We start from the raw sequence: 26897 nt of genomic DNA, 5'->3' as shown, positions 1-26897 counted from the left end.
GCTCAGTACATAGTAGATAATCAATAACTGTTAACTGAATGAATTATTAATTTATTAGTGCATGGGTGAAATACAAATAAGAAAACTAAAAGCAGAAATTTTCAAAGTTAAAAAATACAAATGATTCATCTGAACACTTTCATTTATGTAATTTTATTTCTATTTTAAAATTCTCTTTTGTGTGTTTGGAGAGCAGTTGCATTCTTACCAATTACGTATTTCAGTTAATGTTGTGTAAAGCTAGTTATTTTGTATAAAGTATGTCCATTTTATTGAATAAGAATATAACAGAATATATGCTACAAAAATTGTAGTCCAAGTGTTTCAATCTACATTATTTTTCTGTCCTTTATTCATTGTCATGACTGTCAGTTATTACTGTGTGGTAGATGAGGGACCTGAAGGTTAAGAGAAAGTTAGAAGTATTATATTTTATTGTGAACTAATCTTACTCTAATCCTCAGTGCAGCTATTTCCTTTTAATAAGATTGTTTTAAAAGATCTTCTGGCATCTGCATATACTCACTAATGTGTGTATTGCAAACTTTTAGGTATTTCATTCATCTCTGTGCAGCATTTTAAATTACTAGAAATTCCCTTTTCAAATCATTTTTCTGGAATATGATATCTTTCTTGAAGTCTAAACCTTTTTCCTACAACAGCCTTACTTTCCACTAGAAGTTGAATAATCAGAGATTTCCTGTTCACCTCCCCCTTAACATGAGGCCAGATACTCAGCAGGTTCTCCGGAACTGTTTCTCAAGCTCACATTCTTGAAGTTCTCCTTCCTTTTGGTTTTACCACATTTACAGTATATTCAACCCACCAAAGTCCCTGGTATGGTCTCTGCAAATCCAAGGGTATATTTAAGGATATAATATAGCAGAGAACAGGAAATAGAGTGTTTCTTCACCTCCTTAGAATTGTGGGCCCCTTGAGAATCTCATGTCATCCTCTCTTAAGGAAAATGCACGTACTTACATACTCACAAATGTCAAAAGTAAAGGGGGTCATAGACCTCTAAAAGCATTTCATTGACCCTCCTGGGTCCATGGAACTTAGATGAGCTCTGAAATCAGGTTTGGTTATTCCTGGAGTGAAGGATGTTGTGTTGGGTCATGGTCAAAAATGAGGCTGAACCAAGGGTAACCAAGAGATGGAGAAGGGCTTAGATTCCATAACGCAGTTGGGGTTTCCTCCTAGGAAACAGTAAAACTTATGATAAGTAATTGAAGGATATTTACAAAAAAAAGGATATTACAAAACCAAGACTAATAAATTAGAAAGTAAAATTTCCATTTATTTTATATGAGGAAGATAGATATAATTTTGCATAAGCATCAAGAGGGGAATATTGAGTTCCCAGAGCTGCTCAGTAAAATGCCACTAAGTAGAAGACCTTATATTTCAACAGACTGAATGGATTTGCATTGAGTTGGGAGTAGTTAAGTACCATTCTTTATGAAGTATAAGGCTTACTTTTGTCTAATATTTTGTCTAATAATAGTACAAAACACAGAGTTATGGCCAGCCCAATCTCATGCATTGAGTGCCTATAAATAAATGGTCAGACACTGTGCTAGGCTCCATGGAGAATATATAGACAAATTTTAAAAGACTACAGCTTCTTGGACAGCTTGAAAAACAGACACACAAATAACTGTGGTAAATGCTACAACTAAGGTCCAGTTTGTAATAGGAAAGAACAAAAGAGGATTTGATCCCCCTCCAGTGGAATCTGGGAAAACTTCACAAAAGAGATGGAACTTAAGCGGGCTTTGAAGACAATTGGATCTGGACAAGTGGAAGTGAAGTACAAAGACCATTGTAGTTAAAATGCGTTCTGAGAAACAACATGGAGATTAGAAAGAGCAAGGAGAATGGTAAGTAGTCTTCTATTGGGGCAGAGGTGGCATTATGCACAGTAAGAAGATGTCCTTCGTGGCAGAATGTGCTCTGCATTCTACATTTGATAAATATTGAGTGCTTACTGTGTGCAAGCAGAGAGAAATGATAAACACTAATCAAAATAGAAAAATTATAAAGGATGTTCGATGGTGATTATGTGCTATAAAAATAAAAGAAAAAATAAACAACCAAGCTCATAAAGAGAACAGTGTGGTGGTTGCTGGTGGAGGGTGGGGTGGGATGTGAGTAAGATGGGTGAAGGAGGTCAAAAGGTACAAACATCCAGTTATAAAATAAATGAGTCATGGGCTGTAAGGTACAGCATTGTGGCTATAGTTAACAATACTGCAGTGCATATTTGAAAGTTGCTAAGAGAGTAAATTGTGGAAGTTCTCATCACAAGAAAAAAAGATTTCTTAACTATGTATAGTGACAGATGGTAACTAGACTTATTGTGGGGATCATTTCATAGTGTATACAAATATCAAATCATTATGTTGGACACCCGAAATGACTATAATGTTATATGTCAGTTATACTTCAGTTTCTTAAAAAGTGAAAAAGAAAAAGAAAAGGAAAAAGCAGGATAAGAGGATTGTAGTGCCTTGTAGGATGCAAGCTGACATTTTAAATTGGATAGTCCAAGCACAATTCACTAAGAAAGTGACCTCTAAGCAAAGCTTTGAGGGGGTTAGGGTAAGAAACATTCCTATAGCTTAGGGGAGAATGTTCCAGGAAGAAAGCGATGAGGCCAAAGTGTGCCTGTTGTGTTCAAGGAATGACTTGGACATCAGCATAACTGGAGCTGAATGCAGCGGGAAGAAGATACATTCAGGTGAAGTGGTGGGTGGTACAGGTGGGGACAGGTCCTATAGAGTTTGTTAGGAGATTTAAGACCTTCCCTGCTTCCTCTGCCAACATTTCTGCAAACACTCAATAGTTGCACAGTTTTAGAATTTCAAAGAAAACATGGAGGCAGTGTTCTGTTACAGCTTACTCCTGGAAGGGATGTGATTTATCTGTTCATAACACAGTATACAGAATCAACATAGTCGCTATTTTATTTCCGAATTTTTGACCCAACTTTATAGATTTCTGGAAGGGAGGTAATTTTACCAGACATTCAATAGTAAGGTAGCAATATTTCAGATTGTTACATGTTCCCTGTGATTGAAACGGTTCTTGGTACTTTCACCATGAGTATCTTTGCTGTAGAGCTGTAGACATCTTTGCTGCAGTCATTTTTGCTGCACACATTTTTACTGCATAGCTAATTAGCTGTGAGGCAACTTTGCTGTAAAAGATATAATAACAAAAATAGAAGAGAGAGAGAAAAAAAGAGAGACATTAAAAGGGACCTAATGAAACATGAGAAAAGAGTAACAACATTAAAAAGACTTTATTGTAAAATATGAAATATTTTAATGCATTTAAAATGTGTGTAGATTCATGGTAATAACTGCATAAATAACTGATTTTATTTTGAGGGTTGTACCTAAGCACTTGTTTTTCAAGTAGTTTGCTCATAGTTTTTTATTCTTTTTTTTTCTTGTTGATTCATGTCTTTGTTTGGCATCGTACTTTTTCTTTTTTGCTTGCATTTCTCCCTTCTTTAAGAGAGGTATCAGTTTCCAAATATCAGGATGCATATTTGTACCTGAGCTTTGTATTGCATTGTGAAAGCCTTCTACACTGTTGTTTGTTCTTGGTGTACTGTCATATATTCACTGATAGACGTTCCAGACTCCAATGGGAATGTGTGTCCAACTCTGCACCTTCGAGGTTCTGGGCCTCTTTCTCCTCCGATAGAGTGTTTCAAAATAAGAAACCAATTCTTGGGGCAAATCATCCTCACCTGTTTGCTCAATTAAGACAACAATAATATCGCTAATTGGAAGAAATACTAATGTATTTCAACCAATTGAAACAAAACTGTTGAACCAAAAACTATCAACCAGTTGCATCTTTCACGGCAAAATTGCCTTACGGCCACGTAGTTTTTCGACAAAGCACTTGCGGCGAACATGTTTACGGCAAAGACGCTTAGGCGGCAAACTGTCCGTCAGGGACTGAGACGCACCCTTGTTGCCTGAGGTAAGACGGGTATGAGTTTTTTTTTCCACTGGAAAGGGTTTTGACCGCAGGGATATTCAAAGGAATTTTTTTAGAAAGAAAGAAGGCAGTTATATAATAAGTTTCTTAAAAACAAAAGGTGGAGAGAGAAAAAAAAATTGTAGGTTTTATGTCCGTTAGGATTTTTTAAAAAAGATATGTGTCTTTTTTGGTCAAACATTGAAGTATGCATGCTTCATTTATTTTATTCAATGTATTGACATTTGAGTTTCCTCATTAATTAACAGATAATGTAGCCAAGCCCTGTTTTTCCCTGTAATTTTATCTACAGCAAGGATACACAAAAACATAGTTTTTATTAAAAAAATAAAAAAACCCCACAAAAACATAGTTTTTGTGTTTACGGCACATTGTGTTCACTACTGTTTACATTGTACTTTATTTCTTATCCTTACAATGACTCTACAAGAGAGATTTGTATTCAAGTGTTAAAGAGAGTTACCTGAGGCTTAAAAAGTTAAAATAATTTTGCCCAAGTTACAGTCTTTGTTGTGGTGCAGTAATATTAGTTCATATTGCTCTGACCACAAATCCTTTGAAATTTCCACATAATTGAATTGTAATCTTTTAAATTCTCTTCAAACCATATGTAACTAGAGTCAGGTAGAAGGAATACATTGTTAGTAGGTTAATAGCTACTGAGTGTTCATCTTGTGTGTGTGTGTGTGTGTGTGTGTGTGTGTGTGTGACTCTTAATCAAATATCTTTTTTTTGCATTCTTTTTTATTGAAGTATAGTAAGTTTACAATGTTGTGTCCATTTCTGGTGCGGAGCATTATGTTTCAATCATACATATACATACATACATATATTCGTTCTCATATTCTTTTTCATTACAGATTACTACAAGATACTGAATATAGTCCCCTGTGCTATACAGTAGAAACTTGTTTATATATAGTAATTAGTATCTGCAAATCTCGAATTCCCTATTTATACCTCTTTGCGTGATATGGTATCCTAGACTAGTTTAGGTAGTAGGTGTTTAAAAGTCCTGGATTCAAATCCTAGCTTCCCCCTCAAGAATGGTATGACTTTGGTCAATTTACCCTATGGGTTTGAGCTTTCATTTTCTGATCTATACTAGTATCCTAGACTAGTTTAGGTAGTAGGTGTTTAAAAGTCCTGGATTCAAATCCTAGCTTACCGTATGGGTTTGAGCTTTCATTTTCTGATCTATATAATGAGAATAATCAAACCTACCTCGCAGAGTTGTTGGTAGAATTGAATAAGGGCGTATTTTGGACTAAGAAAGCTTTCTGTTTTTGCTTGTTGAATGTAGTGCAACCTTTTCTTTGTGTGGTTGGTAGGGCGTATTTTTATATCTAGGATTAATAGTCTAAGCTATGTCACACCTCTAAGATTGCATGTAATACAGCTCTCTGTGTAATAATTAGGCTTCAATAAGAAAAGCTCATTAGCAGTCTTGCATGGCAAGTTGTGTTAACCTCATTTAACCCAGTCAAATGTTCTGTAGTACCAAATGCTGATTTTTTTTTGACAATCTGGCCTCACAGTTTTTGCATAATTTAATTATTTCAGTTTCAACAGTCTGTGTGCTCTTCAGCTTAGCTCCTCTCTTACTAAACTACTTGACTCCTCCTAGCCACAAAAGAATAACTGAAAATAGCTTATCTTTAACCCAGTTCCTTTATTACTTACTATCTACACTCAAATATTGTCACTTAAATGTTAAGGCATCACAAATCTATAGTCTTTGTGTCCTGGTAATACTTAAGAACAATAATGGTGCAGCAAAACATTTGTAGGCTAACAGCTTGGCCAAGTACTGAACTTTGATCAGAGTTTTGAGTTTCCAAAAAAATACATATTAATGGAAAATCAGAACGGCTTTTCTTTGACTTGTAGATTTTAATTAATATTATCTTTGTAGTGTAAAACAATTCCTTCGAGAATGCCCTTGGTTTAATGTATCCTGCTCTTAATTATGAAAGAGGCAAGAGTTGAGCAAATGATGCTGTCTATGTTCAGGTGACTGTAGGATGGAAGTAGAAACTAACATCTTTTGAAACTGATAGCTATAGCCTTTAAAACGTTTTGAAATAAAAAGTAATACTTTTAAAGATGTTTAGATAGCATTTTAGACACATTTATGGTAATTTGCTTCGTTTTTTTTTTAAGTTGTGATACTTTGCTGTTTGTTTAGGCAAACTATTCTTTGCCTTCAGAACTGTAACATTTGTTAGCTCAGCAACCCAAAATGTTCCCTCAACACTGTGTAGGTGTTATGCTTTTTGTTGATAATGTACTGTTACTCATCTTCTATTAATGTTTGGAAAATAAACCTAGAATCCAAGAAAGTCAGTATGTGTCCAGTGTAGATTATTGCAGTCAGGAAAGTCCTCACGCATCTGTGTGTGTGGGAAGCAGGCAGAAGTAGAGCATTTAAATATTTTGTCAAGTAAGCTTTATGGAAATTGTACTGGACTTTGACATTCTTAGACACAATTTTTATGGAAGCCATTTTGTAACAAGGGTTATGACTCAGATCATTTTCAAGTGATTTGGTCTTAGAAAATGTCATAAAGGTGCCTCTTATGATATCAAGCTATGATCATTTTTACTTCCAAAGCAATTTGAAATGCATTCACAAGTGACATGGAGCATTCTTTCCTAAGAGTTTGCAAATTTTCAAGAGGGCAAAATTTTCCCAATCCTATATTAAAAATTAGTTTACAAGCCTCTTAAGAATCCTCAAGAATACTTAAAGCAAGTTTTCCTAAGTATGCTGATAAATAATTTAAAAATATAAGTACGTTTTTGTCTTACTCATAACTTGAAAAACATTTAATAAAATAATCATATGGGATTATATGCGTAGCAACCAAATTACAATCAGTTCCTCTCATTTAAATCTTTAAAAGAGAGTAAGAAATTAGATTTGCTTTAAAAAAGTAGATTAAAAGCCTAACCTGTTCATTTAAGTGTTAATAATCATAGTTGGTATTTACTGATCAGTTACTATGTACCTAATGCAGCGATAATCACTGCATATATATTAGCTGATGAACAGTGATGTAGATACTGGTGGTACACTCATATTCTGTATAAAGAAAAGCTTAAAGAATTTAATGACTTGACCAAGTCTGATGAGAGTATTCAAACCAGGAGTGATCTGATTTCAGACTCAGGACCTCAACCAGCACATGCCATGGGCTTTCCCAAACTGCCAATGTACCTGAACTAACCAACATCAGCCTAGGGTTGACCATGAGGAAGAAGAACCGCAACACGGTCTGGACGCTAGAATATGGCAGTTTCTAGATTAATCTGGAACAATGATTTTCAACTCTGATTTTGTATTAGAATTATCTGGGAAATTGTAAAACATATTGAGATTCTGATTCAACCGATCTTAGGTGGGACCTGGATAATGGTATTTTTTTAATTGCCCTATTATTAATGTTAATAGGTAGCCAAGATATAGATAGATGCATTTATTTAGAGCAAGCTGTGTCTTGTAAGACAACAGCACTCAATGGAAATACTTCCAGTTTGTTTCAAGTTTAATTTTTAGTATATTTGAACTATTAAATAGTTAAAATATATAATCAGATGTATTAGTTACAAACCTTTAATCCCAGAACAAACCAAGCTCACTTTAGCCTCAGGGTCTTTACAATTGGCCTGCAATACTTTGAAGCTTTGCCTGGACAATTTCTTCTCTTCATTAATGTTTCCATTCTGATGTTCCTTCGGAGAGACTATCTGTGAATGTCCCCCAAAATGCCCCCCCAATTTTTTTTTGTCACATTGCCTTTAAAATTTCTCTTTAAAGTACTTTTGCTTTCCTGAAATTATCTTATTTTCGCTTGTTTATTGTTGGCATTCTTGCAAAATGTGAACAGAGACTTTGTCTGTCTTGTTTTAACATGTCTATCCATAGCACAGGAGTGGAGTTTGGCATGTAGCAAGTACTCAGTAAATGTCTGTTGAATAAATGCATGAACATCAAAAATTTAGCATATGAGAAGTTATAGCTCAGTGGTAGAGTGCATGCTTAGCATGCACAAGGTCCTGGGTTCAATCCCTAGTACCTCCATTGAAAAAAAAAAAAGAATAAATAAACAAATAAACCTAGTTACCTCCCTGCCCTCAAAAAAATTTTTTTTTAAAATTGTTGTTTAATTTAGCATAGATTTTTTTTTGGTTGGTCCAGCAGCTTATAAACTAAACTGACTCTCCCAACTTTGAACACAAATTCCATGTGTACATTATTTTCTAGATAATTGGAAAGAGGACACACCTGGTATACAGACAGAGGTATTCTGAATTCAGTTTTAAATTAAGGTGATTTAATACAGCCTTCATTCATAGCTGCGATTGTAACTCTTGTTTGAGGATAAAACCATGTTTCTGGAAAATAATAATTATATTTTACAGTAAGTTAACATATTTGATATATAGCAAGACTAATTGTTTAGACTATTCAGCATAATATGTCCATGGTAATGTTTTTGCATGTATATGTATCGTTAGTAACACTAGAGGTCATTCTCTAAGTCTGTACTGGTTTGAAGGGAATCTTTTGAATCCTATACTGTATCATTCTTTTCTTTGATGACAATGCTTTTCAACATTGGCACAATATTCTTCGGATAAAATAAAACTATTTGGGAAAAGATTTTTTATAGAAATGGGAAGTTGGATAGCAGGGAGTCATCAAAATATTTCATAGGAGAGGTTCTTGGCCTTTGTCTGTTTATTCAGGATGGCAGTTTCTAGAAAGCACCAAAGCCAGGGACAAGTTCCGAGAATAATATAAAAGAAAGCTCACTTCTTGAGTAAAATTGGCTTAGCCCTTATTGTGAGATGGAAAAGTTTTCTTCTATTAGATTATTTTGAAGGAGGGAGAAGTCAGTTGGATTTCATTCCATGCAAGTATATTTTGGCTTGCTGCCAATTGAAGTAGCTTGCAAAATACCAGAAGATTTAAGATATCTTTAAGTGTGAAGAAGCCTTACATACTATTTAGTTCAGTCATGTTATTTTACATCAGATAAACCAGGGTGCAAATAGGAGAAGTGAATCTGGAACTCTGTCTTCCCTCAGTAATTGTAGTGTAGCTACATACTCTGCCTTCCTAGCTAATGTAGTGGGTGGTTTACTCTGTATCTAGAAGATGTATTTTGCCTTGTACTTATAAAGGCTGAAAATACATGTTTTAAATATAATACTATGAGTGTATATTTATAATATAAGTGCTAAATATCCGTGGATAAGAGATCTAACGCATAAGCAGTCATTTGAAGTGACAGTTTAAAACTAAAATTTTTCTGTGGATCTATCTAAAATAGAATTACCCAATTTTTTTTAAGAATTCAAGTAAGAAACTCCAGATTTTTTTTTGCTGTTTAAGATTTGAATTTTGCCATTGCAGCTCCCCTCAGTTTCACTCTCACAGTGCCAAAATTAATTTACTCCTTGTGTTTTTCACATCGGCCTTATATAAAGATGGTTGCATATACCTCAAATTGTGAAAGAGTAAAGGAATTTGAAAGAAAATGTTTTATTTGACTCTGTGCAAGTAAGTCAGGTTGCTGAGTTACAAGAAAAAATGAAGGTACTCAGCTGTACTTGTTGGGTCACATTCTAGGGCTATAGAATTCCAACTCCTACAGGAGATGTAGTAGAAAAGCACACATTTCAGAGTCAGGTCTGATAGGGTACAAGTCTCACTACCACTCATGGAGCCAGAGCCCTAGGGCAAGTGGTGTGACATCCCTGACCCTCAGTTGGCTCAGCTGCAAAATTACCCTGAGATAAAAGTACAGTGGAGTGAACAGGGATGTGTCCCAAGGCACCAATGTTAAGGGAGTACATACCTTTTAGAAAATGAAATTTTAATGGTGCCAGTTAAAGTAATGTAACACTTGCCTGTTGACAGCATATGCCCTGAGCTTGGTACCTAGTTAGCAAGAAGGAGTAATTAAAACAGGATGCTACCTTGCCACAGGCATTGTTACCAATACCTACACCTGAGGCTTGTGACCGACATCATCTAATGATGTTCCTTTCCCTGGGTTCGGTATTGCCAGTGACCACTCTGACGATGCCAACCTCACAGGGGTGTTAAAAAGACTCCAGGGGAGAGTATAGCTCAATGGTAGAGTGCTTGCTTAGCATGCATGAGGTCCTGGATTCCATCCCCAGTACCTCCATTAAAGTAAATAAGTCAATCTAGTTACCTCCCCCACTAAAAAAGATTAAAAATATAACTACAAAATAATAAAGTTCTATACTATTCTAGAAAAAAACTAAAATGAAAAGATTCCGTGAGATAAAATGCTGATGTGACTGTGTAAATGGTAGTTATTGGCCGTTGTGACAAGAGCTCTTTCTGAGGTCTCTAAGTTTAATATTGTGCTGACTTTCTTTTCAGCCTGCTATCTCTTTTACTAAACTTTCTGCAGGGAAAGGTCTCTGCACTGTTGATTTATTCTTTGTATCTACCAAGTAAATGCCTGATACGGAGTAGATCCTCTTTAAAGAGTTCAAATGAATGTACAGAGTCATCCAAAAATTACTTACCTAACTGGGGATCGTGTTATCATTTTGAGAACTCTAATCTCTGTCCTAATAGAATAGATGAACTAATAAAGGAAAGTTGAGTACCATTTCTACTCCTCAGATGGCATCAACCTTCTTGGGCAGCAGTAAGGCCAGGAAGAGCCAGTGGCTCCAATATGAGGACAGGCCATATGTATTATCTCTTGCTAGCTCTCCCTTATGTATTTCCATTCATCTGAAATATAATAGGTTGATATTCATAAATTAAATTCTCCCTTATTTATATTATTTTATTGGACATTAATGATCCAGTTAAATAGAAGATAGAACTCTATTTTATTTTATTTTATTTTATTTGGTCAAAGCTGTATTTGCTCTCTCATTTAAATGTTTCCTTCAGGTTGAAGCTTTTTAATAATGATTTACTCATATAGTACAATACTAATTACAAAGAAGGTTGCCAGGTCATGAAAGTCCTTAGGAACAAGGGACAAGGCAATCAACATTCAGCACCTTCCTTGGAAATACATAACATGTACCCTCTGAAGTGACTTGGTTTTTGTCTGTGGCCTTGACTTGAGAAATAAATCTCCAAGTTACTATGCAGTAAACTTCAGAATCATTTCTCTTACAATTTAAAGTGAAGCAAGTTGAAGGTGATAAAATTTTTATCAACAAGGAGTTCACAGTTTTATATGTGATTAAGGACATGTACTTCAGGTTATTTATAATGTGTGTCCAGATTTTAAAAAACCACATTATCATAAAATCAGCTATGACATATAAAACAATTGAAAAACAAGCCATAGCTCTTAGACTTCTTCTGAAAGGAAAGGCAGATATATCATAGTATGGTTTTTATAATGTACATTTTGCACTTGTTGCTGGCAGACAGTTGAAGTAAAAAATTCAAACCTTTACATGAGCGCTTGGCAAGTATTTTTGCAATAATGGAAGCATGATTGTTTTCAACCTATTTTTTGTTTTTTTAACTTGGAGCCCATTCCATATTAGTAAGTATAGAGTTGCCTCACTCTTCTTAAGGGCTGTTAAAGATCTTTTTACTTGGATTTATATAATGTAGTTAACCATTCTCTTATGGATGGAAATACATATTATTTCCAAACTTTTCCTGCTATAAACAGTGTTGCCAAGGATGTCTGTGTGTTTGTCATTGAGTTTTTGGGTGAATACTCTGCAGAATAAATTTATTGCTTAGTCTTAGGATCCGTACATTTTAAAATTTTTTATGAAGATGGCCAAATTGCCCTTCATAGAAGTTGTATTAATTTACACTCACACCAGGAGTTTGAGAAGATACATAATTCCTCACATGTATATATATGAAACGTTTAGATCTTTAGCCATCAGATAGGTGAAAAATGGTATCTGAAACACTTAATTTACACAGCTCTTGTTACAAATTAGAGCATTTGAAGTTACTTATATTTCATTTTCTATGACCTCTATGTTTTCTGTCCATTTTGATCTTACATTGTTACTCTTTTTCTGATCCGTTGAAACTCTTTCCATATTGGAAAAATTATGCCTTTCTGATAGGATTTGTAGATATTATTTTTCATCATTTGTCATTTATCTTGAAGCATTTTAATGTGTTTTGCCATGAAAAAATGTAGGTTTTTTTCACCTATTCAATTTATGATTCTTTTATTTAACAGCTTCTCATTGCAAATTCTCCACTGCTACCTCTCCTGCCCTCCCTCTCCTGCTCCCTTTCTTTCTCTTATTTTTTTCTAGGATTTTATCTGGAACTTATTTTGATATGAGATAGATATCCAACCTTAGTTTTTCCCAAATGGTTTCCCCGTTGTCTCAGCATTTAATCTAGTTCTCCTATATGCCACTTGTATGTCATAAAGTCCCAAATGTATTCTGTTCCACTGATCTTTTTATGCAACTGAACCACAGTATTTTAATAGTACACATAATAAAACCAGTTTTCACTTCACCCCCTCTTCTTTGTTAGAATTCTTTTCTAAAAATTTCCTTTTTGGGCACATATTTTGCCACATGAATTAAATAAACAGGTTGGCATAGGTCTAGATAATATGTTGCAATTGTTTTTAAAGTTTTCTTAAGTATTATTCATTTGTGATTTTAGTGGGAGGCTACTTCATTCAATTTTGGCATCCATGTTATACTGGCTTTATATAAATAGTTTGAAAGATTGTCTTCTTTTTTAATGCTTTATAATTGAATAGTATTGAAAGTATCTGTACTTTCAAGTTTGATATGGTATTAGAGCTATTTTCTCCTTGTAGTTTTTCTCTCCTGAGACTGGTGGTTAAAGGTATAAGGGCATAGAGGGGTCATCTTCTAGTGTTTCATAAATTTTATTTTCACCAACTAGGATAATTATACTTTCTGCTTATCTGGGTCAGTGTTTTTATAAAGATTTAATTTTTAAGAGCAGTTTAAGGTTCACAGTAAAATTGAGAGGATGGTATAGAAACCCTCTGCTCTCACACACACATACCCTTACCTGTTACATCATTCACCAGAATGGTAAATCTTTTCCACCAAAGATGACTCTACATTGATACATTGTACATTTCAGTGGGTTTGGACAAATGTGTAATGACATGTATCCATCATTATAATATTGCACAGTATTTTCACTGCCCTAAAATCCTGTGCTCTGCCTATTCATCTCTTCCCCACTCTGGCTAACTTTTTGTAAATTGTATTTTCCTAGTTATTCATACATTTCATACATATTTTCAAATTCATTTTCAAATTGCTGAAAATAATAGCAGTCTCTTTTCTTCTAATGTCCTCTGTTAGGATTATTTCCCCTTTCACCGTGTGTGTTTGTCTCCATCTCCCATTTTTCTTGGTTGTATTTATTGTTTATTCAACTGTGTTTTTTAAAAAGACCCATCTTTTGTATTGCTAATTAATTCTAAACATTTATATATTCTAATTCCTTGTTTTTCATTTCTCTTTACCACTTCTTTCTTTTTATATTGCTTAGCTTCATTTTGCTCTTCTTTTTCAAAATTCTTGTGTAAGGTTGGATAATTATTATTCAGTAATTTTCTTTTTCATTATTATATAAGTATTTTAAGACTAAATTTTCTCTTAAACCTGACTTTAGCTATTTCTTGCCATTTCTTTTTTTTAACTTTTTTTATTGATTTATAATCATTTTACAATGTTGTGTCAAATTCCAGTGTTGAGCACAATTTTTCAGTCATTCATGGACATATACACACTCATTGTCACATTTTTTTTCTCTGTGAGTTATCATAACATTTTCTGTATATTTCCCTGTGCTATACAGTGTAATCTTGTTTATCTATTCTACAATTTTGAAATCCCAGTCTATCCCTTCCCACCTTCTACCCCCTGGTAACCACAAGTCTGTATTCTCTGTCTATGAGTCTATTTCTGTCCTGTATTTACGCTTTGTGTTTGTTTGTTTGTTTGTTTGTTTGTTTTTGTTTTTGTTTTTTAGATTCCACATATGAGCGATCTCATTTTTCTTTTTCTGGCTTACTTCACTTAGAATGACATTCTCCAGGAGCATCCATGTTGCTGCAGATGGCATTAATGTTATTTTTTATGGCTGAGTAGTATTCCATTGTATAAATATACCACTTCTTCTTTATCCAGTCACCTGTTGATGGACATTTAGGCTGTTTCCATGTTTTGGCTATTGTAAATAGTGCTGCTATGAACATTGGGGTGCAGGTGTCATCCTGAAGTAGATTTCCTTCTGGATACAAGTCCAGGAGTGGGATTCCTGGGTCATATGGTAAGTCTATTCCTAGTGTTTTGAGGAATCTCCACACTGTTTTCCATAGTGGCTGCACCAAACTGCATTCCCACCAGCAGTGTAGGAGGGTTCCCCTTTCTCCACAGCCTCTCCAGCATTTGTCATTTTTGGGTTTTTGAATGATGGCCATTCTGACTGGTGTGAGGTGATACCTCATTGTAGTTTTGATTTGCATTTCTCTGATAATTAGTGATATTGAGCATTTTTTCATGTGCCTTTTGATCATTTGTATATCTTCCTTGGAGAATTGCTTGTTTAGGTCTTCTGCCCATTTGTGGATTGGGTTGTTTGTTTTTTTCTTACTGAGTCGTATGAGCTGCTTATATATTCTGGAGATCAAGCCTTTGTTGGTTTCATTTGCAAAAATTTTCTCCCATTCCGCAGGTTGTCTTCTTATTTTACTTCTGGTTTCCTTTGCTGTGCAGAAGCTTGTAAGTTTCATTAGGTCCCATTTGTTTATTCTTGCTTTTATTTCTTGCCATTTCTAAGATAAATTTCATTACCTGTATTTACTAAGTATTCTGTAATTTTATATTTATTTCCTCTTTAACTCATAGGCATCTGTACTAATTATATTTGGGGAGATTTACTGAGATCTTCTAAATAACTTGGTTCTTCTGAATTAACTTGGTTAATTTTTTGTGGTTATTCTGTTATTATTTTAAAAGAAGTTGTTATGCTGGTTTGCGGGTTATAGAAATTTATATCAATTACCTTGTTAATTTTGTCCCTTAGGTATAAGAAGGCCTGATTATTTTTGGTCTACTTGCTCTTTTGTGAGTGGGAGAAAAGGAATTCAAATCCTCTATGACTGATGGGATTCCATTTATATCTCCTTATGTTTCCAGTAGTTTTTACTTTATGAATTTCAATGCATATTATATTATTTTATTCACAGATATCATAACAGTTAAACCTTCAGTGGGTTGAACTCATCATCATCATTGAATGCTTTCTTTGTTTTTATTTAATGTTTATAGTCCCGAATTTAGTCTATTTAGTATTAGTTCATAAATCCTTAAAACTCCTTTTGTTTGCATTTCCTCAAATACTTTTGTTCACCCTTTCATTTGCAGCCTTTCATTTCATTGCAGTCACCTTGTTTTTTAAATGTATCTCTGTGTGTCACATAAAGTTGTTTTGCTTTCAAGAATATCTATCTTTCAATAGATAAGGAAATTCTTTTACAGTTATATACAAAGACCAATTTATGTGGCCTAATTCTGTCATTTTATTTTGTGCTATATGTGCTCCTTCTATTTATTTAGATAATTTACTGGCTCTCCTCTATATTGGGCATTTAAATTAGTATACTTTCACTTCGTCTCACTTGCCTTCCCTTGTGTCTTTTCCTTTACAATTTTGGATGATTAAATTTTTATTAGTCCTGATATTTTTATTTATATCTTTGAATATCCCTCTATTTCTTTTATTTGATTTATCAGCTATATCTGATACCTTTTGGATCCTCAGCTCTACAAAGAGACACTGTCAACATGTATCCATTACCATCTTCTTCTCATTTAAGTTTTAGTAATTATATTATGTCTACATTTCATAGTTCTATTACCATAATGGCCATACAGTTGATTTTTTTTTCTTTATCCTAGAATTAGATGGTTTCAGTAGCCTCTGCATTTGCTGTTCTTACTCCATTTTTCTCTTCTTCAGCTGAAATTTATCCTCTGACTTTCAAGAAATTTCAGACTCTTTCAAGAAAGCTTTCTTGGGGTAATATTCTCTGAGTTCTTGTATGTTCCAAAATGTTTTTGTAGCCTTTATACTAAGATGATTGCTTGACTGGGTATAAAATTCTTGGTTCATGCTTTTCCTAAGATCTCAGGCATCAGTCTACCATATGCTAGTTATTTATTCTGCTCTGGAGAATTGTGGGAACAGTTGACAGAAGAACAAGGCAATTTTTTAAAAATCATAAAAATCTATAATAAATCCCCCCATAGCAAAGCATTTCAAAACAACATCCAGTACACCTCAGTTGTATCTGAAAGCATTATTGTAGCATATCACATAATAATGAAGTACATTACCATGTCCCAGGGTGTTAAGAAAAATGTTATTTATGAAAATTCAGGCTAATGTAAATTTGTTTATAAATATTCTACTAATTAAAGAAATTGTCTAATATTTTAAACATCTGGTAATTTTATCTGATTAAAAAGTTTTGTTCTGTGAAGTTATTTCCTAAGGACTCAAGAAGAATAGGGTACTTCTGCCTATAACAGTTTGTCTCAACTGGGAAAACAAATATGTCATATTTACTTGAAAAGATTTTTAAACATTGTACAATTCCAACCAGTCCCTGTCATTTCCATTTGACAATCAGTAATTTAGTACCAAATGAAATACAGTAGGGAGAAGCAGGAGGGAACATTGTTGGACTAGATGTTTTAAGGCAAGCTTCTTGATGAAGTGACTCTTGAACTGGATAGATTTTTGTCAAGGTAGAGAGGAGAGGGAGACTATTTCTAGATCCATGGAAAATGAACTGTTGGTCAGAAAGTACCACAGAATTAGTACCCTTGTAAGACCTGTGTTCATAGTGATGCTGCTGTTGCCAGTTGGTCCAAGATAAGAGCTATGTCCCTACCGTTGTCCAGAGGCAGCATTTTCTCTCTGTGAGACCTTGAATCAGTAGGGTTGGCAGCAAATGAAGTTTTTTTTTTTTTCAGTCAGTTATGTGATTAGAGCCCGTGAAACAGGCTAAATTCCAAATGGCTATCTTAACCTGATTTCCATTCACACTGGAGATTGGTTTAAAAGAATCACTGTGATTTTTGGTCCAGACCTCTTGAGGGTTTCTGTTAAGTGTCGGCCCAGGACTTCAGAGAAGCTCTGGGAAAAAGTTCACTTGTGAGGAAGAACAGTTGAGTTTGCTTTCCATTAACCATTTCCCAGCCAACACGAATTTTATTGCCCTGGGTGTGTGTGCGGAGGTTGGGGGGAATATTTAATGACAGACTTGTGTATTTTGTTGTTTGGTCCATTCTTATTACTATGTATATTTTCTTTTGCTAAAAATGGAATTTTTTCTGCAGAGTACCTCCAGGCTTCATGTCAGTTTACTAGGGCTTTCATAGTTCTCTGAGTAAACAAAATCTAATGAAGTGGTATTTACTGCTATCTCATTATAGGGTATTGTAGAATCCATTCTCATAATCCCATATCTAAAGGAACCTACACCTCTTGCTGAAAAAGGAAAGAGAAGTCCTTGCCTGAATGCCCACATTCAGTCATTCTTTTCTTGTTCTCCTCTGGTGGTTATCAGCTCTAGGGAAGTTGCCCTGTCAGATTTCCAGGTAGATTTCCAATGGTATCTAAGGTAGTATTTATTTTTTTTCATATTTTCATTTCCTTTTTGACTTCACAGTAGTCTGAAGGATGACCCTTGACTCTTTGTTCTTCATTGTAATTATGACATTAAACAGCTTCCCTAGTTTCTCTAAGAATGATAATCAGAAGTTTTCATAATTTGTGATTTGCTGTTAAGTTTTTTGCTGGACTATTAGCTCATGGATATTTGTGGAAACTAATAATTTTATCTTATTACAATGTTTTAAATAATTTACATAATCCTGGTGACATAGCTGTTTGAAACTCAAAAATGTAAACCTGAGCTGTCATAGATACACACATGCAGAAGCTTACTTTATCAATTTGTTATAAAATTGACTATTTTCAATAGGTAATGTGGTTTAACTAAAAATATGGCTGTTGTAATTGAGGTTCATTTTCTTTTTCACTAAGGGTATTTTATTAAGTATATTGCTCCTTAATTATTTTTCTTTAAATTTTTTTTTCTCTAAAGACATTTTATTGCCAAAGGGCACAGTGTAAGCTATGTGTCAAAATGACTGATCAGCAGTCTAGGTTGACTTTTGCTGTTTTTCCTTTCTCTTGCTGATTTGTCAAGTGAGGTCTATAAATAACTCTCAGAATAATGCTCTTTATAATGTATTAGACCAACCAACTAGAGAGCTCATAGAAATTTAATTAACCCAGGAGGTACAAAAGTAAAAACTCCAGCTCCCCCTAAAAAAGCTCCCAAATCTCACTGTACTCTGCCTATTTTAAGGGTGCAATAACAATTATTAATGGACTAGAAGCAAAAAATAAATTGATACTAAGAAAGAAGAGGAAAGAGAATGGATGGATGGGTAGGTGGAACCAGATATAGGTCTTGTTGCCCATGAGCAAAGAGATAAAAGGAATTGGAAAAGGTTTTTATTTGTTCTGTTTGTTTGAGTAGATCAAGATTTGGTAAGACTAAAGTTAAAGTGATTAGATGAACCTTTTTAAAATAAGTTGCTTTAATAAAACATACTGTTACTAGGTACACAGAAGTTTAAAAATCATGAACCCCTTATCAAATTTAGAACTTTTACTCATGTTTGTACTTTTTCTTTCTCACAGGGTTGGCTATAAAGTAAGGGATATTTTGTTGAAACATAACAGAGAAACATATATTTGAGAACTAACCAACATGAAAGGAAGATTACAATATGTATTTTTTAAAGCTTGCTCTATTAACTAATAGCTAATGGGACAAAGTTCTACCAGTGGAAAAATACAAAACTGCTTTGAAGACTGTGTACTATTTATATAAAGTAACAGAATCTGACAGTGCATGAAAAATGCATCTTCACATAGGCAAAAGAGACAACTTCAATATAAATTGCTAGACAAGCTTCTTTTTATAAATTATCAGTGAAAAATACTAAGGCTGTTATATTTGTTAATGTCCTTAAATTAGCTTGGTTGATGGTTTTTTGATAATACAATTTTAATGTTAAAATTTAAACATTAGACTTGCTCTCAGGTTGTCATACATATAAAATATACAAAATAATGGACAAGTCTTAAGCAGCACCAAGCCTTAAATTTATTACGTAGACATTCAGTATATGCTTGTTGGAGCTGCTCCTGCTGGATGAGTTTTCAACCATGGCACAACAAGTTTTTGGTGTTATAAATTTGATAGCAACATTAAAATGTCAGCACAAACTGTCCCACTATTTAGATGTCTAAATAATTTGAGTCACAGAAATGGCCAGGGATGGCTATTTGGCATTGGCAACTATAGTAGTTTCTGCATGTTCTGTTTCCTCAGAGAAATGTGATTAGAGACAGCTTGGTGAATGCTGAATTTTACTAAAGAACCACAGGCTTATCCAATAGCATTGATCAAATAGATGTAGGTAGACTACCAGTCTAGAGATAGAATTTAGAGTCTTCTGGGGATGAGCATGCAATATGATCATTCCTGTAATGGACATGTACAGCACAGCAGAGCTTGGGAGTCATGGGAAGCTGTGCACAGATGATGTAACAATTGAGCTAGTTCAATGGAGAAAAAAAATGTGACAATGAATATATACATGTTCATGTATGACTGAAAAATTGTGCTGTACACTAGAATTTGACACAACATTGTAAAATAACTATTACTCAATAAAAAAATGTTAAAAAAACCCAAAAAAACAATTGAGCTAGTTCAGAGGATGATCACGAGTCTGCCAGGTTGGTTGGGAAAGGAGTACAGGTAGGGCTGGTGTACCTATTTCAGTGCACACCGGCTCAACTGACAACTCCTCACATCTGTATCTCTTTGCTTGAGAACTTCCTCTGGCTGCTGGAGCCCAGCATGGTAGTCTAGATATGCTGGGGAATAGCACCCTCCCCTCAGTAGCCCCCTACCAATGACTGACAGGCATTGGTATACAAATGCTCTGGCTCTCTCAGCCTTTGGATGGGATACCTCTGGGGAGCAGGTTCTGTATTCTACAAAGCATTCCAGTGATAGGAAGCTCCAAGGGTTCACTGTGGAAACTTAGTAACATCCTCATTGTCTTTCCCCCAAATAGTCCCAATTCTTCGTTTCCTTCTGTTTCCTGGGATAACTACCAAACAAATTGTTTGCGCTCAAATTCTTATTCTAGGGTTTGTTTTGGAGGGAGTTTCATGTATAACATAGGACCTTGGCTATATTATAGACCCAGTGAGTGGAACTGCAGAAACAACCAGAACACAAGAAGTGTAGTAACAAAATATTAATTATGTTATTGTGAAAGAAGCATCTTCATTTCATGGGAAATCCAAAAGTCATACCAACCAAATGGGGATTTTGCAGGACAGCAGCCAACAGAATTACAAACATGAGTGAAAGTGGTATGTAAAAATTGTAGTCAGCTTATGAAATACAATAAAAATTTATTGTGTTAGAAATATTCCATTGTTTAAGACCTCAGAGACATGTTTCAAACACTGTCATGTTTTGCTGTGGATTCAGATAACAGGTGTTGTCCATGTAACCTCATTAACCTAGAATAATCCAGATTTGTTTTTGAAAGTCCCTTTAACTTAATAAATAATAAATGGAAAAGAGGATATCTTGGAACTAAAAGATGAGTGAAGACCTACTTTGAAATCATCAGAAAAAGAGTAGTATCAGAATCAAAGGTCAAAGGATGGAGTTATATCCATCCCCAAATTAAAAACCAAATGTTTGCAACCTGATACAATCATTTTGAACATTAAGCTTCATCCTACATATGAGTTTTAATATTTTTTGTGTTTATATTAAATTCTCAAAATATTTGTATATTGTGCGAGGATATCAGAACCTTGGTCAATTAGGTGCTGTTTATAAAGATGTCTGAAGCTAAGCATTGATAGGTTATAATACTTTACTACAACTAACTAAATTATTGAAGGTATTAGAGTAAGAATCAGAAGCTTAAGAATGTGCTAGTAGTCTTTCTTAGTTTTTTGTGGAAATTTTAATTTTACACATCAAAGTTAAATGTATTGTGTTCAATGTACTTGATTTTGGTTCTGGTAATATAAAAGAGTGAAAATTGGATATACGTAATTTTTATATTTAAACATTAATGAACACATAACAAATGAATTGGACATTGAAGGTCTTATCTGCCTGCTTCTGAATACAAAAAACTAATTATATTTGAATATAATATAGTTCAGCTAAAGCACAACCTTTTAAACTCCTGAGATGACCCCAGACAATGCCAGTTGTTTTATTCCTCTGCTAAAATTATAGCTTGTTTACATTTATATTATTATGCTTTACATTGTAATGTATTTATACAGTATATTAATACACAGTATTTTCCTATATAAGTGCATGTAATGATGCAGCTGTTAGACGCTAGACCTGTTTCTCTGTACCCTTGCTACTTATGTCTTAGGGCTGGGCATATGGCAGAAGCTCAGGAAATGTTTGAGTGGATGGATGGGTGGATGAATGAATGAAAGAATGAAAAAATGTTAATTTAGAGCAGTCATTGAGGAAAGTGATGTACCTGTTGGCTTAAAGTTACCATAACATTAAAATATTTTCAGACATTATTCTAGGAGGGCACAAAGGACCAAACTTGGGTAGATGTCAGAATGCCATATTGAGGAAAGGGAGGAGACAAAAAGAGGTTGAATTGGAAGAATTCGGGAAAATGAAGAAAGAAAGGGAAGTAATCTATTTTCCAACACCGTGCCATTTCCTTTGGACATCAAAGACAATGTAGAGCAGGAATTTAAAACACTGGAGACAGAGTGCCTGGGTTGAAATCACGTCTCTGTGACTTCTTAGCTGTGTGACTTTGAGGAAGTTAGCTTTTCTGTCCGTCAGTCTCTTCATCCCTAGATTGCTTCATAGGGCTCTTTATACTAAAGCATAAAGCTGCAAGTAACAGAAAACTTAAGTTGCTTAATAAAAAAAGCATTTAATTGTCTTGTACAAGTAGATGTCTTAGAGGTGGTAAATTCTAGGTTAGCTCAACAGCTCAGGATATGAGGCCACTGGGCTGCCGTGACTGTCTTCTGACCTCTCTCTCATGGCTTCAGGATGCCTGATCTAGCTCCAGGCCTCCTCTTCTCAAATGGCAGCATCCCAAAGTTCGGAAACAAGTGGTGGGATAAGTGACCTGGCAAGGGGGCTGCCAGAGAACTTGGCGTCTGTCTGGTTTTTCAGGAAGGGAAGTCTTTGCCCCAATCCCTACCTCATTTATTTCCCTTTTTAACTAGAACTAAAGGTAAGGGAGGTTTAGGAAAAAAATGTGTCTATTCTTAGCCTTTCCAGCAGAAAGACAAATAAGAAAGTGATTAAAAATGGCAGCTGAGTCACCAGCCAAGAGTATATGTCACTATTGTTATAAGGATTATTACTGCTTAACACCATTCCTGGCACAGATTTGATGTTATTATTATTAAATACTTATTATTTGATAAGTATTACTATTATTATTATAACTACTCTGGAGTGCACTGAAGAGAGTAATTCCAGTATTAGTAAAGACTTTCCATGGTGATATAGGCTCCTTCCTATCACTTACAATTATTTTTATAAATTACTTATAAACTCAGACATTACTATTCCCCTTTTGGTATTTTTTTCTACTCCTATTCTGATTTGTGCAAATTGCCAACCAAGACAAGTAGTTTGTTCTTGTTTTCAGGACTGAAATGTAAACAGTGGTTTTTCTAATATATCAATTAAGATGAGTAGAAATTTTTCTTTTAATTAGTTTTAATATATCCTCAGAAATTAAGGTTGAATGTTACCTCAGAGCTTCAGAATTTATAAAATTTTCATTGCAGAGAACCTCTTGAGGTAATAACTTGCCACATAGCCATTCCTGTGTGGACTATTTAGCTAACGGGAAAATTCATCTAATATGCTGTTGTCATCAATTTAATCTTTGAGGACATCACTTATTTCAGTTACAACATGAATTGTAGTCAGAGAGGACAGCATTGAGGGAAGATTAAATAGCAGTGTATTCAGGGAATCAAGTAAGTATACCACAGAAGTAAACAAAACAAACAAAATGAAAAATAACCACTAAAGGAGAAAGAGAAGGATGAAAGTAATAAAATCTACAACCAAATTGTTATGCTGACAAATTAGGAGATTCCTTTCAATGTACTAATCAGTAGTCTTTATATTGTATACAAGTTATATACTAGTATAACTTGCAAAGTCAGAAGCCTTGAGAATAGTATTTTTCATGTTTGTAAGTGGAAAAACAAATAATCACATTTAAAAAATCAATTTTATATTAGATCAAGCAGAAATATATATGAATATTTGAAATGTATTTCACGGGTGTACTGAAGGATCAGAGGGCCAATTAGAGAGAGACTCTTCCCAGGGAAACCTGATGTGCTTTCCATTTAAAAAGCAGTTGAAATATTGGGAAAATAATACTATTACCCAGACCTCTTATTGTTTGTATGCTATAATCTGTTTTATTTTTAAAAACTGTTTTCTTGAGATATAATTTTTATACCAAAAAATTCACTCGTTTGAAGTATACAATTCAGTGGTTAGTTCTATTATTTTTAAATGATGCAAACAAACTGGAAAAAAAAGATAAAAGAACAGAGAATGCTTAGAAAATGCTGGTTTCCAATTAGAAGCTCACATAAATACTAAAAAATCAATCGGAGAACAAATTTTTTATTTAACACCCCAAAGCAAATTAGAAGAAACATTTATGCATTGCATTGTTCTCTATGTTTTGAAGTCGGGCACCCTTAGTGTTAGCATAGATCACCTGCCTGGGAACAGGAAAGCACCAGCTTTTCTCCTCCAAGCCTGGAGCAAATATAAACAAAAATGGAGAGTAAGCAGGGGGAGAAAGAAACTGAAGGAGACCTTTGATGTGGAACCAGGAGTGTGAGTTTGACAAAGGAGATTTTGTGGCCATGCTTCATTTTTATTTTTTCTTTATTTCTAATACTTCCTCTTTCCAAAGTTTCATTGTCTGTTTTTAATTGCAAAGGTTTCTTAAACATTTATTTTCAACTGTTTAAATAATGTTAAAAGGTTACTTTCCTGAAAATAAGACTTGAAATGTGTCGTCCAAGCCCGAAGCTTCCTTTTGGACATTTTGCAGGACTCGAATCTTTTGCATATGAGGCTGTCAGTGACGTGTCAGAATAAGGCACTGGTGAGGATTACAGCTCAAAGTCATGTAGTAGTCAAGTCCATGGGAAAATAAGAGAAGAGCCATCTTTGGGGGAAAAAAAAGTAAAATAATTGAAATTGCTTAGCCATTTTACCAAAGTTTATGTTGACACAATTGCCATATATGTATATTATCTATAATCCCACTAATGAGTCTTCAAAACTCAGTTATCATTTCTTCATGTTACTGTGTTAGGTTCAGATAAGCTTGTCTTAAGTAGTTACTTAAATGTTTAAGATAATCTGTTCACTTGATACTTGTTAGACTAGTAGATTTTTATTTGATATTTGTTCTTTGTACAGAGGAGAAGCTATATCAAATGTAATGGATTTTTGCCTTAGTCTAAAGCTGTGAAAATGGTGGCAGTTAATCTTTATTTCTTTGAAATAATATCTTTTTCTTCTTTGTCGATTTTGTGTGAATTTCAATACTTTAAAAAAAAATTAGTTTTAAGGAAAAGCCGCAACATAAAAAGTAACTTTTGCATTATTAAGCACATGCTACGAACATTATGTTTACCTCCACTCTATAAGAAAATTTTACCTTTGGGTCTAGAGGTTAAAGGAAAATTTGGTACCAGCCACTAAAAAATGAAGAATTAGTATTTATGTACAATAATTGACAAGGTTTGCTTTCCTTCCTCTAGTTTTGCCCAACTCTGATCTGTTTTCTATAGATACTAGAGTCATTTTGTAAAACACAATCCTGATCACAAAACCTCAAGACCTCCCCCACCCCGTCCACTTTAATAATACAGTTCAAATATTTTGGTTCAAACTGCCAGCCTATTGTTTTGCTTACACAAAACTTCTTGTCTTCAGTGGGGGTGAGTATAGCTCAACTGGTAGAGCACATGCTTAGCATGCATGAGTTTCCTGGGTTCAATCCCCAGTACCTCCTCTAAAAATCAATCAATATACCCAATTACTCTCCCCCAAAATAAATGAACAAAAAAAATTAAAACTTCCCATCTTCAAAATGTACCATGGGTCCTTTCACTTCTTCACCTTTACCAGGGCTGTTCTTACTATCTAGAGTGCCTTTTTCTCATTTCTGTGGCCAAATTCTTGTGCTACCAGAAACTGCTCAGCAGTTGGATTTCTGTCTATGCTCTAGACTAAGAGGTCATCCACAGAGGCTCCCTCTCCTGTGCTCCCTTTAGCATTTAGTGCATATCTCTATCTAGATCTGCACTAAGGAGCAAACCTGGGAGGACCTACCTAGCCCCTATTCTATAATGGGCATCTGATTTCCTTAGACATTCATAATACCACTAGAAATGTCCTAAGGAGGAAGATATTACACTTAGTAGAGCTCCTCTCAAGAAGACTAAGATGTGTGATTGGGAAGAATTGATTGAAAAGTAAGTAGGGTTGAAGAGTAAACATCCCCAGGGAGTAGAATCCAATCACAAGATGGTCCTAGAGCCAAACTACCTTCTCAGGAATATCAGTCTAGGTATCTGTGACACTTCTGTGTTACCAGATGGAGTATTCACATTTGGTGTTAAGAGCTGAATGACTCAGGGCTGTGGAGGAGAGGCTGGACCCAGCAATCTTAAATCATTCTCATGATAGTAAGGTTTAAAGGATTATCCCTTCTTGAGCCACTAGGCAAAAAATTTGTATTTTTCGCTTGTCTAGGAGGCCCTCTTTGTCCAATCTTGTCTCTAGTCTAGCACCTTCCATGCTATGTAAACTTCTCGTTTTCTCAAGTTATGTTCTTATGTGTTCCATCGTGTGGATTATATATTAATCTTTTAGTATCCTTGGCACCTGACATAGTTCTGGGCACATAGGAAATAGTCAGAGGGGTTGGTTGGATTAACAGATCTGTTCAGTGAGTCAGTCAAGTTTAATTAAATCAGTTTTAAATGGTGTCTTCATAAATTTTCTAAAACTTAAATTTGGGGTCAGGTTGCAAGTGTGGCACCAAACAAACTCTAGACCTAGAGACAGATACTTATGTATTTCCTTGGCAACTGATATCTTGAAATTTGACTATATTTTACTGAGAAAAAATAAGGCAGATCTAAATTTGCTGATGTTTTTCCTTTTTGCTTGAAGATAAGCATATACGGAGGTTTATCTGGCCCAGATGTTTCACAGCATAAACTACTGTAGGATAAAACTCTCCAGTTAGATCTGTGATTCCATGTGGCTCTGGGTGAGTTAGCCTGTTAGGCTGTCCTGTTCCACAGACCCTGTAGTAAGTGTTAGGCAGTATTCACTTTTTATTCAAAACAGGTAATGCTGAAAATGCTTATGGAAATTGTTGGAAACAATGTAGGAAGGAATTAGTATTAAAATCTAACATACTAGCTCCAGAAAGAACTCACCAGAGCCTCAACCTCACTCTTGTTTTATACCATGATCCCAAGGCCCAGAGAAAGGAGGTGCCCTCACGAAGTTCACACTGCTACTTGGTGGTACCGCCTAGAGAAGAAGCCAGCTGCCTTGGCTTCCATAGTACTCCCATTCTATGTAGTCATGTCTCTGTGCCTTCTGCTTCTTGCCCATCTC

General features: G+C 34.7%; 1 protein-coding gene across 3 annotated transcripts in view; it reads left to right on the top strand.

Moving 5' to 3' along the window:
* TRPM3 (transient receptor potential cation channel subfamily M member 3) overlaps positions 1-26897 on the top strand; it is an 846268-nt gene that overhangs the window by 308311 nt on the left and 511060 nt on the right. For 2 of the 3 annotated variants that reach the window (XR_012072016.1, XM_072959581.1), the window contains exon 1: positions 3942-4002. The exons of the other annotated variant lie outside the window; for it this stretch is intronic. The gene's annotated coding sequence lies outside the window, so the exon portion shown is untranslated. Of the gene's footprint in view, positions 1-3941; positions 4003-26897 lie in introns of those variants that run through there. 3 annotated transcript variants of the gene reach the window in all.

The sequence above is a fragment of the Vicugna pacos genome, chromosome 4, assembly GCF_048564905.1.
Source record: "Vicugna pacos chromosome 4, VicPac4, whole genome shotgun sequence".
NCBI lineage: Eukaryota > Metazoa > Chordata > Mammalia > Artiodactyla > Camelidae > Vicugna > Vicugna pacos.
Note: the sequence above shows the minus strand (reverse complement) of the source record. Positions and strands in the feature narration are given on the sequence as shown.